We start from the raw sequence: 10,929 nt of genomic DNA, 5'->3' as shown, positions 1-10,929 counted from the left end.
TTTTTCTGTGATTTCAGGTATTTTCTGGCTGAAATTGAGGGACTTGAGCAGAAATCAGATTCAGAGGTTGAAAAAGGACTGCTGATGCTGTTGGATTCTGACCTCCCTGCACTCAAAGTGGATTTTCTGGAGCTACAGAACTTGAAATGGCGCGCTTCCAATTGCGTTGGAAAGTAGACATCCAGGGCCTTCCAGCAATATATAATAGTTCATACTTTGGCCAATAATTGACGACGTAAACTGGCGTTCAACGCCAGCTCTCTGCCCAAATCTGGCGTCCAGCGCCAGAAAAGGATCCAAAACCAGAGTTGAACGCCCAAACTGGCACAAAAACTGGCGTTCAACTCCACAAATGGCCTCTGCACGTGCAACACTTAATCTCAGCCCAAACACACACCAAGTGGGCCCCGGAAGTGGATTTATACATCAAATACTTACTCATGTAAACCCTAGTAGCTAGTTTATTATAAATAGGACCTCTTACTATTGTATTAGGCATCTTTGGACGTCTGGTTCTTAGATCAGAGGGGCTGGCCATCTCGGCCATGCCTGGACTTTCACTTATGTATTTTCACGGTAGAGTTTCTACACTCCATAGATTAAGGTGTGGAGCTCTGCTGTTCCTCAAAGATTAATGCAAAGTACTACTGTTTTCTATTCAATTCTTCTTATTTCGCTTCTAAGATATCCATTCGCACCCAAGAACGTGATGAAGGTGATGATTATGTGTGACGCTCATCATCCTTCTCCCTCATGAACGCGTGCCTGACAAACACTTCTGTTCTACATGAATTAAGCTAGAATGAATATCTCTTAGATCTCCTAACTAGAATCTTCGTGGCGTAAGCTAGAATGATGGCGGCATTCAAGAGAATCCGGAAAGTCTAAACCTTGTCTGTGGTATTCCGAGTAGGATTCAATGATTGAATGACTGTGACGAGCTTCAAACTCGCGATTGTTGGGCGTTAGTGACAAACGCAAAAGGAGGGTGAATCCTATTCCAGCATGATCGAGAACCGACAGATGAATAGCCGTGCCGTGACAGGGTGCGTGAGCATATTATTCACTGAGAGGAGGGGATGTAGCCACTGACAACGGTGATGCCCTTGCATAAAGCCAGCCATGGAAAGGAGTAAGACTGATTGGATGAAGATAGCAGGAAAGCAGAGGTTCAGAGGAACGAAAGTATCTCCATTCGCTTATCTGAAATTCCTACCAATGATTTACATAAGTATCTCTATCCCTATTTTATTATATAATATTCGAAAACATCATTATCACTTCATATCCGCCTGACTGAGATTTACAAGGTGACCATAGCTTGCTTCATACCAACAATCTCCGTGGGATTCGACCCTTACTCACGTAAGGTATTACTTGGACGACCCAGTGCACTTGCTGGTTAGTTGTATCGAAGTTGTGACAAGCATGAATTAAGATCAGAGCACCAAGCTTTGGAGCCATTACCAGGATTTGTTCGAGCCTGGAGATCACAATTTCGTGCACCAAGTTTTTGGCGCTGTTGCCGGGGATTGTTTGAGTTTGGACAACTGACGGTTCATCTTGTTGCTCAGATTAGGTAATTTTCTTTTTGTTTTGTTTTCAAAAATTTTTCAAAAAGCTTTCAAAAATTTTTCTTTTGTTTTCAAAAAAAAAATATAAAATAAAATAAAATAATAAAAATAATGTTTTCAAAAATAAATTATTCTATGGCTTCAAGATTTTTAAGAATGAATTCTAGTGTTTCATGAAACATGTTGAATCCTATCTGGCTGTAAAGCCATACCCAAACTGCTTTGGGATTGGTATTCAACTAATCACTCCAGTCCATGTAATTATATGCTAAAGCTTGGCTGGCTATTAAGCCATGCCTGACCCTTTGATTGGAGCTTTAGAGCATAAGATTCCTGGAATTCATATTAAAAATTTTGGAATCCTTATTTTTCTTTTTCAAAATAATTTTTCGAAAAATATAAAATAAAAATCCAAAAAAATTTAGAAAATCACAAAAATCAAAAATATTTTATGTTTCTTGTTTGAGTCTTGAGTCATATCATAAGTTTGGTGTCACTTGCATATGCATCTTGCATTTTTTCGAAAATATCATGCATTCATAGTGTTCTTCATGATCTTCAAGTTGTTCTTGGTAAGTCTTCTTGTTTGATCTTGATGATTTTTTGTTTTGTGTCTTTTCATGTTTATCATATGCATTCTTGAATTCTTAGTGCGTAAGCATTAAAGAATTCTAAGTTTGGTGTCTTGCATGTTTTCTTTGCATTAAAAGTTTTTCAAAATTGTGTCTATGATGTTCATCTTGGCATTCAAAGTGTTCTTGGTGTTCATCTTGACATTCATAGCATTCTTGCATGCATCACATGTTTTGATCTAAAAATTTCATGCATTGCATAATTTTCATGTTTTTCATAAAAGTTTCAAAAATTAAAAAAAAAAATATATATATATATATATCTTTCCCTTTTTCTCTCATCAAATTCGAAAATTGAGTTGACTTTTTCAAAAAATTTTAAAAATCAAAGTTGTTCCTTATGAGTCAAATCAAATTTTCAATTTGAAAATCTTATCTTTTTCAAAATCTTTTTCAAAAATCAAATCTTTTTCAAAATTCTTAGTTATTTTCGAAAATTAAAAAAATATTTTTCAAAAATCTTTTTCTTATTTTTAAATCAAATTTTCGAAAATAACATAATCAATTAATGTTTTGATTCAAAAATTTGAAGTTTGTTACTTGCTTGTTAAGAAAGATTCAAATTTTAAATTCTAGAATCATATCTTGTGATTTCTTGTGAATCAAGTCATTAATTGAGATTTTAAAAATCAAATCTTTTTCAAAACTAATTTCAATCATATCTTTTCCAAAATATCTTCTTATCTTATCTTTTTCAAAAATTTGATTTCAAAATATCTTCTCTAACTTCCTAACTTCCTATCTTTTCAAAATTTGTTTCAACTAACTAACTAACTTTTTGTTTGTTTCTTAACTTTTTCAAAACCACCTAACTAACTCTCTCTCTCTCATTTTCGAAAATATCTTCCCCCTTTTTCAAAATTTCTTTTTTTAATTTATTAATTATTTTATTTTTTAAATCTTAATTTTCGAAAATCACTAACATTTTTCAAAAACTATTTTCAAAAAAATCACTAACTCCTTTTCAAAATTAATTTTCGAAAATTCCCTCCTTCTCTCTCATCCTATTCTATTTATTCATTCATTAACTAACATCTCTTCCTCACATCATCACCAAATTCGAACCCCCTCTTCTATCTGTGTTCGAATTTCTTCTTCTTTTCTTCTACTAACAATAAGGATCCCCTTTACTGTGACATAGAGGATTCCTCTTCTTTTCTTTTTCTCTCCTCTTTCTTATGAGCAGGGACAGAGAAAAAGGCATTCTTGTTGAAGCTGATCCAGAACCTGAAAGGACTCTGAAGAGAAAATTAAGAGAAGCTAAATTACAACAATCCAGAGACAACTTGATTGAAAATTTCGAACAAGTAAAGGAGATGGCAGCCGAACCCAACAACAATGCAAGGAGAATGCTTGGTGACTTCACTGCACCTAATTCCAATTTACATGGAAGAAGCATCTCCATTCCTGCCATTGGAGCAAACAACTTTGAGCTGAAATCTCAGTTAGTTTCTCTGATGCAGCAGAACTGCAAGTTTCATGGACTTCCATCTGAAGATCCTTTTCAGTTCTTAACTGAATTCTTGCAGATATGTGATACTGTTAAGACTAATGGAGTAGATCCTGAAGTCTACAGGCTCATGCTTTTCCCTTTTGCTGTAAGAGACAGAGCTAGATTATGGTTGGATTCTCAACCCAAAGACAGCCTGAACTCTTGGGATAAGCTGGTCACGGCTTTCTTAGCCAAATACTTTCCTCCTCAAAAGCTGAGCAAGCTTAGAGCTGATGTTCAAACCTTCAGACAGAAAGAAGGTGAATCCCTCTATGAAGCTTGGGAAAGATACAAACAGTTGACCAAAAAGTGTCCTTCTGACATGCTTTCAGAATGGACCATCCTGGATATATTCTATGATGGTCTGTCTGAGTTATCTAAGATGTCATTGGATACCTCTGCAGGTGGATCCATTCACCTAAAGAAAACGCCTGCAGAAGCTCAAGAACTCATTGACATGGTTGCTAATAACCAGTTCATGTACACTTCTGAAAGGAATCCTGTGAGTAATGGGACGCCTATGAAGAAGGGAGTTCTTGAGGTTGATACTCTGAATGCCATATTGGCTCAGAATAAAATATTGACTCAGCAAGTCAATATGATTTCTCAGAGTCTGCATGGAATGCAAGCTGCATCCAACAGTACTCAAGAGGCATCTTCTGAAGAAGAAGCTTATGATCCTGAGAACCCTGCAATAGCAGAGGTAAATTACTTAGGTGAACCTTATGGAAACACCTATAACTCAACATGGAGAAATCATCCAAATTTCTCATGGAAGGATCAAAAGCCCCAACAACGCTTTAATAATGGTGGAAGAAACAGGTTTAGCAATAGCAAGCCTTTTCCATCATCCACTCAGCAACAGACAGAGAACTCTGAACAAAATACTTCTAATTTAGCAAACTTAGTCTCTGATCTATCTAAGGCCACTGTAAGTTTCATGAATGAAACAAGATCTTCCATTAGAAATCTGGAAGCACAAGTGGGCCAGCTGAGTAAAAGGATCACTGAAATCCCTCCTAGTACTCTCCCAAGCAATACAGAAGAGAATCCAAAAGGAGAGTGCAAGGCCATTGACATAAGCGCCATGGCCGAACCTATGAGGAGAGGAGAGGACGTGAATCCCAAGGAGGAAGACCTCCTGGGACGTCCAGTGGTCAATAAGGAGCTTCCCTCTGAGGAACCAAAGGACTCTGAGGCTTATCTAGAGACCATAGAGATCCCATTGAACCTCCTTATGCCCTTCATGAGCTCTGATGAGTATTCCTCTTCTGAAGAGAATGAGGATGTTACTGAAGAGCAAACTGCCAAGTTTCTTGGTGCAATCATGAAGCTAAATGCCAAATTATTTGGCATTGATACATGGGAAGTTGAACCTCCCTTGTTCATCAATGAACTAAGTGATCTGGATCAACTGACATTGCCTCAGAAGAGACAGGATCCTGGAAAGTTCATAATACCATGTACCATAGGCACCGTGATCTTTAAGGCTCTGTGTGACCTTGGTTCAGGAATAAACCTCATGCCCCTCTCTGTAATAGAGAAACTGGGAATCTATGGGGTGAAAGCTGCTAAAATCTCATTAGAGATGGCAGACAGCTCTAGAAAATAGGCTTATGGACAAGTAGAGGACGTGTTAGTAAAGGTTGAAGGCCTTTACATCCCTGCTAATTTCATAGTCCTGGATACTGGAAAGGAAGAAGATGAATCTATCATCCTAGGAAGACCTTTCCTGGCCACAGCAAGAGCTGTGATTGATGTTGACAGAGGTGAAATATTCCTTCAATGGAATGAGAACTCCCTTGTGTTTAAAACTCAAGGATCTCCCTCTGCAACCATGGAGAGGAAGCAGAAAAAGCTTCTCTCCAAGCAGAGTCAACCAGAGCCCCCACAGTCAAACTCTAAGTTTGGTGTTGGGAGGCCACAACCAAACTCTAAGTTTGGTGTTGAACTCCCATATCCAAACTCTAAGTTTGGTGTTGGAGAGTCTCAACAAAGCTCTGCACATCTGTGAGGCTCCATGAGAGCCCACTGTCAAGCTATTGACATTAAAGAAGCGCTTGTTGGGAGGCAACCCAATGTTTATCTAATTCTTATTTTTATTGTTTTTTATGTTTTCTTAAGTTCATGATCATGTGGAGTCACAAAATAAACAAAAAAATCAAAAACGGAATCAAAAACAGCAGAAGAAAAATCACACCCTGGAGGAGCATCTGTCTGGCGTTCAAACGCCAGAACAGAGCATAGTTCTGGCGCTGAACGCCTAGAATGGGAGCATCCTGGCGCTGAACACCCAGAACAAGCATGGTTCTGGCGTTCAACGCCAGAAATGGCAGCAAAGGGGCGTTGAACGCCCAAAATGGGCACCAACCTGGCGCTGAACGCCTAGAGTTGTGTGCAAGGGCATTTTGCATGCCTAAATTGGTGCAGGGATGTAAATGCCTTGACACCTCAAGATCTGTGGACCCCACAGGATCCCCACCTACCTTCACTCACTCTCTTCTCTCTTCTCAATCATCCTCTATTCCCAATAAACACTCATCCCTTCTGTCTTCCATTTACCACTCACACCCATACACCCACTTACCTTCAAAAATTCAACATCTCTTCCCCACCCAATCCCACCCATAAGGCCGAATACACACAGCCATCCATCTCCTCCATATCCTCTTCTTCTTCTATTCTTTCTTCTTTTGCTCGAGGGCGAGCAACATTCTAAGTTTGGTGTGGTAAAAGCATAGCTTTTTTGTTTTTTCCATAACCATTGATGGCACCTAAGGCCAGAGAAACCTCTAGAAAGAGGAAAGGGAAGACAAAAGCTTCCATCAAGGGTCTATAGCTCAGTGGTAGAACATTTGACTGTAAATCAAGAGATCCCTGAGATACCTCAGGGGATACATTTTCTTCCACACAATTATTGGAAGTAACTAAGGGTGGAACATCAGGAGCATTCCATCATCCTTCATGAAATCAGAGATGATCTAAAAGCAATGAAGGAGGAGCAGCAAAGACAAGGAAGAGACATAGAAGAGCTCAAGGACATCACTAAGGTGGATTCATTCCTTGTTCTTATTTCTTCTGTTTTTCGTTTTCTATGTTATGTGCTTATCTATGTTTGTGTCTTCATTACATGATCATTAGTAGTAATAACTATGTCTTAAAGCTATGAATGTCCTATGAATCCATCACCTCTCTTAAATGAAAAATGTTTTAATTCAAAAGAACAAGAAGTACATGAGTTTCGAATTTATCCTTGAACTTAGCTTAATTATATTGATGTGGTGACAATGCTCCTTGTTATCTGAATGTATGCTTGAACAGTGCATATGTCTTTTGAAGTTGTTGTTTAAGAATGTTAAATATGTTGGCTCTTGAAAGAATGATGACTAGGAGACATGTTATTTGATAATCTGAAAAATCATAAAAATGATTCTTGAAGCAAGAAAAAGCAGCAAAGAACAAAGCTTGCAGAAAGAAAAAAAGAAAAAAAAAATAGGCGAAAAAAAAATGTAAAAAAAAAATAGAAAGAAAAAGCAAGCAGAAAAAGCCAATAACCCTTAAAACCAAAAGGCAAGGGCAATGATACCAAGGCATCTTAGGCTAGTTTCACTAGTTTTTTTTTTTTATAGTTTTAGTTGTTTTATGCATTTTCTTGAGCTTAAAGTAACCAAGAATGGTTAAAAGAATAACAAAGCAATGAACCATCCAAACAATATGATTTTGATTCAAATTCCATGAGTTTTAGTTATATTACTTGAATGCTATGAATGGAAGATTTCTCATGAAATTTTGCAAGACTTTGATGCAATTGTTTGGATGATTTCAGGGAAGAAGAGGCTAGGCAAGGAAGCAACAAAATCAATAAAGGAAGCTTGAATATCACATGTGGAGTTTAAGTTCCAGTTTAAGCCTAAACTGGAGCTTAAACGCCAGAATCATGAAGGCTAAGAAATGCTGAAACTGAAGTTTAACCTCCAGTTTAACCTTAAACTGGAGGTTAAACGCCAGAATGGAAGTCTCACCAAAGAAGCATTTCCACGTTTAACCTCCAGTTTAACCTTAAACTGGAGGTTAAACGCCAGAAATGGGAATGCACCAGGGAGCCATTTCCACGTTTAAGCTCCAGTTTAACCTTAAACTGGAGCTTAAACGTGTTCGACCAAGTTTTCTCCTCCAGGGTTGCTTTCTCCATTTCCACGTTTAAGCTCCAGTTTAACCTTAAACTGGAGCTTAAACGTGTTCGACACCTCCAGGGCTACCTTTCTCAGCTTCCACGTTTAAGCTCCAGTTTAACCTTAAACTGGAGCTTAAACGTGTTCGACCTCCCAGATGGCTTTCTCTATTTCCACGTTTAAGCTCCAGTTTAACCTTAAACTGGAGCTTAAACGTGTTCGACCTCCAGGGCTGCCTTTCCTATCTCCACGTTTAAGCTTCAGTTTAACCTTAAACTGAAGCTTAAACGTGTTCGACTAAGTCACCCTCCAGGGCTGCCTTCTTCCATTTCCACGTTTAAGCTTCAGTTTAACCTTAAACTGAAGCTTAAACGTGCTTCCACAAAAGGCATCACTGGAAGTGTCTGGCGTTTAAGCTACAGTTTAAGCTTAAACTGCAACTTAAACGCCACTCTTGGAAAAGGTTTCTGGGCCAAAAATATTGCGGTTTAAGTTAGTATTTGAGCACAAACATTAACTTAAATATACTCTGGTATGAAACCCAATTGAATATCATGGTTTATGGGATTGGGCCTGAAGGATTGATGAGTCTGAAATTTCAATTTATTGAGTCATGTGTCATTATTTGATTATCACTAAGTTGGCTCAATGAATGTTACAGAATTTGGATCAACAGCCTCATCAAGATTATGGATCATAAACCCAAGGCAAAAGGAAAGCAGGGAGAGGCCTCAAAGCCCAAGAAACACAACAGAAGCTCAATATAGAAAGTGTATAAATAGGATAAAATTTAAGTTAGGAAGGACTTTACCTTTTCATTTGGCTAGTTTTCATATCTTTGTAATTGAATTCAGAGCTATGACTCACTAAACCCTCTTTCATTGGGTTAGGGAGCTCTATTGTAATTCAATGAATCAATAATAGTTTATCTTCTTCTTCAATCTTTTCTCTTGAATTTTGTTAGAAAGCTTCTCGATCTAATTCCATTGGGTAGTTGTCTTGGGAAAGAAACTACCCATAATTGGAATCCTTCGGAACCTTGGGAAAGGAATGGAGGATTCATGCTAGAGAAGCTTTCTCACAGTGAATTGGATTGGGGTTTGGATGGATATTGTGACATGTAATCCTACCAAATTGTGGTTCATGAAACTGTGTGGTATAATCAGTGATCGAGCATCATCTCTTCTTATGAACATTTAAACCAAGGGATTGGGAATTTGTTTGTTTTTAGAGAGAATTGGTGAGCCAAGGGATTGGGATCCAATCATATAAGATTGCCAAGCAAAATTCAATGAACGCATTGCTTGAGGAAGAGATAAACATGTTTTGATTCGGAGATCTCAATATCTCCTATAACCCAATGAATTCCCCATTTCTGATTTCCACTTTCTCTTTACATTCTGCAATTACATTCATGCAATCACCCCCATTCCCTTTTAATTTCAGCAATCTAGCTTCTGCTCTTTAATTCATGCAATTTAAGATTCCGCCATTTAAATTTCTTGTCATTTACGTTTCCCGCCAATTTTACATTCCGCAATTCTCATCTAAATCTTGATTCCGCTCAACTAGAACAAACTTCTAATCCGAATTGCTCACTCAACCAATCCTTGTGGGATTCGACCTCACTCTATTGTGAGTTTTTACTTGACGATAACCGGTGCACTTGCCGGAAGGAATTTTGCCGATCGTGCAATTTCCTAAATCGTAGCATAACAAGTTTATGCGCATCAAGTTTATGGCGCCGTTGCCGGGGATTGGTTTTCGATTGACAATTCTCAAATTGGAAGTTAACTAGATTGAGCATTTTTTTTTTTGATTAATTCAGTACAAGTTACTTGTTGAATTTTAATTTCTGCACTCTGTTACATGCTTTCTTTCTTTATGCCTTTAAATTCAAGCAACTAACTCACTGACTCACTAACTGTTTGAATTAATTCCTCAACTGCTCTAACCATACTCTTCCATTAACCAAGAGTATTTCATTTGTTTGTTGCCTGTGCTGTGTTCTTGTATGACAGGTAGGAGAGGAGAGACATCAACTCCTCCATATACCGAACCACAGAGGACCCTTCATAGACTGAGAAGGGAAGCAAGAGGGAAGAGAGTACTGGGAGAAGAGGAATCTGAAGGAGAATCTGAGGACAATTTTGAGGAAGCTTTAGATCTCAACATGGATAGAGAAGTTCACAACCATGAGAGAGCTGATGGAAACAATGCCATTCCTGAGAGGAGGGTTCTTAGTTCATACATAAACCCAACCTCTGGGAATTGTGGTAGCAGCATCCAGAAACCACCCATTCAGGCCAACAATTTTGAGCTCAAACCACAGCTAATATCACTTGTGGAGAATCATTGTTCATTTGGTGGAAGTGCTAATGAAGACCCAAACCAACATCTCACAAAATTCCTGAGAATTTGTGACACTGTGAAGTCCAATGGAGTCCAGGATGATGCATATAAACTGCTTTTGTTCCCATTTTCACTTAGGGACAAGGCAGCTAAGTGGCTGGAATCATTCCCAAGGGGGAGCCTAACAACCTGGGACGAGGTGGAAAGCAAGTTTCTGGCACGTTTCTACCCCCCACAAAAGGTCAATAGGCTTCGATCTGAGGTTCAGACTTTTAGACAACAAGATGGTGAAACTCTCTACGAGGCATGGGAGAGATTCAAGGATTTGACAAAGAAATGCCCACCAGACATGTTCCATGACTGGGTGCAATTGCATATTTTCTATGATGGACTGTCTTATGAATCAAGGAAGGCTGTAGACCATTCATCAGGAGGTTCATTGAACAGGAAAAAGACTGTGGAAGAAGCCATTGAAGTGATTGAGACAGTGGCTGAGAATGAGTACTACTATGCATCAGAGAGACACAACACTAAGGGAGTCATGGAGCTGAACCATGTTGATACAATTCTAGCCCAGAACAAGGTGTTTGCCAAGCAACTAGCAGAGCTCACCAGGAAATTAGAAACAAAACAAGTGGCTGCAATACACACACAAGATCAAGAGGAAGAAAGTACTGAAGGAGGTGATTGGGAAGAGGCTAATTATG

At 38.5% G+C, this 10,929-nt stretch overlaps 2 non-coding genes across 2 annotated transcripts; both read right to left on the bottom strand.

Moving 5' to 3' along the window:
• Positions 1-3,918: 3,918 nt before the first annotated feature.
• On the bottom strand, positions 3,919-4,026 carry LOC112730913 (small nucleolar RNA R71). Its single transcript, XR_003166714.1, has one exon. It is a non-coding gene; the product is annotated as a small nucleolar RNA R71 (small nucleolar RNA).
• A 6,443-nt stretch (positions 4,027-10,469) lies between these two features.
• Positions 10,470-10,573, bottom strand: LOC112732050 (small nucleolar RNA R71). The gene has a single exon (XR_003167791.1). It is a non-coding gene; the product is annotated as a small nucleolar RNA R71 (small nucleolar RNA).
• Between the last annotated feature and the right edge of the window lie 356 nt (positions 10,574-10,929).

This window comes from Arachis hypogaea, chromosome 12 (assembly GCF_003086295.3).
Source record: "Arachis hypogaea cultivar Tifrunner chromosome 12, arahy.Tifrunner.gnm2.J5K5, whole genome shotgun sequence".
Taxonomy (NCBI): Eukaryota; Viridiplantae; Streptophyta; class Magnoliopsida; order Fabales; family Fabaceae; genus Arachis; species Arachis hypogaea.
Note: the sequence above shows the minus strand (reverse complement) of the source record. Positions and strands in the feature narration are given on the sequence as shown.